A 3497-nucleotide genomic window follows, 5' to 3' on the forward strand; every position below is an offset into this window, starting at 1 on the left:
CCCCAATACTGTATCTGAAGACTCTTTTGTATAGACCTTAGTGGGCCCTGAATACTGTATCTTAAGTCTCTTTTATATAAATCTGGAGTGTGGCCTTGACCATCTGCCATTTTACTCATTTGAAAGCCAACAGGTCTCTCTCTCATGGGTGGGCCAAATTCTCTGGGCGGGCAAAGCAGAGAAAGGGGAGGTAACCTTGCCCCTTATGACCTCATAAGGGGCAAGATTCCAGATTGGCCCATCTGAGCTTTCATTTTCTCAAAGGCAGAGCAGGATACCCAGGGCTCGGTTTACACATATCAACCATTTCTAGCCACTGGGGGACAATAGGAAGGCTGGGAGAACTCATATTAATGTTTAAAAGACTCATAAAGTGACATTTTCATGCAATGGGACCTTTAAGGAAAAGTTCATCAGAGTGATAGTACTTTATTTAAGTAGAATATTTTTTTAACTCTTTCCACGTCTGCTACAGAGCCAACGTTAGTTAAAGGTAGCTGCCCAACTAGACAGGGAGGGACTAGAAATCCTCTTAGGGATTTTTTTAAATTTTGGGAGCAAATTTATCCACAATTCAATAATACAAGTATAAAAACAAATGTAACGCCATTGTCGGTATGACCGGCAGAGGAGCTTGCGCCGATATTTTGTAGACATCCCTGCAGTGCCAATAACATGACGGTATGATTGTATTGTGTAATGTTGGTTAAATAGGTATTGAGGGGTGAAGTTCCTCTGCTTCCGATGGATTTCATGGGACCACAATTTGGAAAAGCTCTTTGAAAATGAATGGGGAGAGGCAAAGAGTTTGTTTTTTTTTCCCAGGGTTCAACGCTGAGGTTTTTTTTCACTTGTGTATAGTATATACTGCACTGTTTCTGCGCTAGGGAACAGTTACAAAGCTGGGATTTGTCAAGATAGAAAGATTCCGTCATCTTTCCATCAAGTGTAACCCGGCAACCAGAGCAGGACTTACTGTCTCCATGACAACGAAGCGGTCCCACCCTGTAGGCAGCCTCTGACCCGGGCCTCTGGGTGTCACCCAGCACCAGAGACCTGACAGGGAGGCTCTCCTCATGGGTGAGCAGACCCGAGTCTTCAGCCCTGCAGGAGGAGAGGGAGGAAGGGAGGGAGGGAGGGAGGAAGGGGAGAGATAAGATAAGAAAAACTTTATTGAAAGAAAGTTTTTCTTTGACAGGGCAGTCTCAAACAAAAAAGGAAAAAAGGGAAAGAAGGGAGGAGAGGGTGACAGGGGAAGACACAAAAAAAGGAAAAAGGGGAAATGAAGAGCACAATGAGGATAAGTAGGGAGGAGGAGGAGAAGAAAGAGAGCAAGAGATGAACAAGTAAAGGGAAGAAGATAAGGATGGAAACAGGAAGAAGAAGCAAAAGGGAGATATTTACAGAACAAGAGGAAGAGATAAAAAGGGGAGGAGGAAGAGGAGGAAGATAAAGGGGAAGAGATGAAGAAACGAGACGGAGGGGAAGCAATAATGAGGGAGGAGGAGAAAGAGCGGAGGACAAGGAGAGGAAATAAGAGAATTAATAAGGGAGGAGTAACAGGCCAAGAAGTAGGAGGAGTAATTGCAAAAGAAGAAGACATGGAAAAAGAGCAAAAGCAAACTAGAGAACGCAATTTCTGAAGAAATGGCGGTGTGAATGGTTTATTTTGAAAGGATGAGGCTACCCAGAATGTATGTTTGAGGTGGAACATTTCATAGTCAGAATGATGTTTTCCGGTGAATGTATGGGAAGCAGTTGGAAATGGATGAACTTGAAATTGGAAAATTTCGTCCATTCACTTGAATGGGGAAAATGTCCCATTAAATGTTCAATATTTCAAAAATTATGAAAGTTAAGGAAATGTTCTATGGAAGCAGGACTATCCTAATCGAGCTGAAAATATGAATAAATACATAGAACAACATAGGTTGGTGTGAATGTTCTTCTACCTATGTAATGAAGTATTAGTATACATAATATTAGTATTATCATACATAATAAAAACAATGATAAAGAGATTGTTGTGGGACAATTTTGACATAAATTGTGCTAATTGGCCGACAACAAGGTAGCAAATTGTTGTGCTGAATTACAGCAGTACTTTAAAAAGCTAACACAACCTTCTTAGATAGATAGATAGATAGATAGATAGATAGATAGATAGATAGATAGATAGATAGATAGATAGATACTACCTACTCTATTTGTAAAGTGTCTTGAGATAACTCTTGTTATGAATTGATACTATAAATAAAATTGAATTGAATTGAATAGATAGATAAGATATTTAATGATCCCAAAAAATGGGAAAATTAAAGAGTTACAGAAAAATATCAGTCACACGGCACAGAACATACATATCCATGAAATAAGGATACTATATATATATATATATATATATATATATATATTTATGACATAATAGGATACAGAATACAAGAACAAATATTTGAATACATTTAAGTTGGGAATACAAAATGTGCAACTACTTAACTAGTAATGAAAAAGATGTAGATAACCCTATTGTGCAAGTTGCACTTAGTGCTGTATTGTGATGTCTCAGAGTCTTATCTATTTACTGTAATGCTGAGGCAGATCGTATCATAGCCACCCTGACGCTCAACACTCCATTTACGCCAATATCTGTGACAGCTATTTTCCGAAAGAGCACCGCAGCCGAGTGAGCAGCTCCATCCATTTACACCCGCGTTCAGATTTATGCGCCTCCGGTAATCCACACGTCATTGTGCTTGTCAGGTGAGAAATTTCCCATTTCCATTTCCACATCCTCACAGCACTCTGAGGATCTGATGGATGGTGTGTGAAAACAGTGTAAGCATCCAACAGTTTCACAGTTTGGACCGAGAGACGGTGGAAAGACGGAACCGAGGTGGGATGAAGAAAGCAGGATGGGTCAAAGTGTACGAGACAGACAGACAACCAAACACATTTCTTCCCAGTTGATCTCTTTTTCCCCTCAAAACCTATGTCTTCAAAACCTATGTCTTGTTATGTCCGATACGGAGGACTGATCTGATACCAGCGTGTCATATTCTATATTTTATGTTTTAGCAGCTGTGTACTACTAGCCTTGTACGGATGGGATGTGATAGCTATTTTTGTTGTTAAACTCTTCGTGAAACATTGAACGCAACAGAACTTTCTTTTATTATTCAGTTTGACAGTAATCCATAACTGAAAAAGAACAAAAACAAAATACTTTAAAGTACGTATTCTTTGAAGCTACATTACGTGGTATCGGATCGGACCGATACCGATACCAGCATTTTAGGCAGCATTGGAGGTTTTTCTGATACTGGTATGGGACAACCCAGTCTCGTGATTCGTGTACAGGTCACGTAAATGTCATTTCTGGGTATTGATTATGAATTTTGAAGTAATGTATTTCAATGGGAAGACTATTTTGTGATCACAGAACGAGTAGTGAGTAGTATTGAAAACGTTTTTAACGTCACTTACACTGCAATATTGTT

At 39.6% G+C, this 3497-nt stretch overlaps 1 pseudogene; it reads right to left on the reverse strand.

The window, feature by feature from the left end:
• The window catches only part of LOC116698801 (contactin-associated protein-like 4), a 421932-nt pseudogene that overhangs the window by 198275 nt on the left and 220160 nt on the right, over window positions 1–3497 (reverse strand).

The sequence above is a fragment of the Etheostoma spectabile genome, chromosome 12 (assembly GCF_008692095.1).
Source record: "Etheostoma spectabile isolate EspeVRDwgs_2016 chromosome 12, UIUC_Espe_1.0, whole genome shotgun sequence".
Taxonomy (NCBI): Eukaryota; Metazoa; Chordata; class Actinopteri; order Perciformes; family Percidae; genus Etheostoma; species Etheostoma spectabile.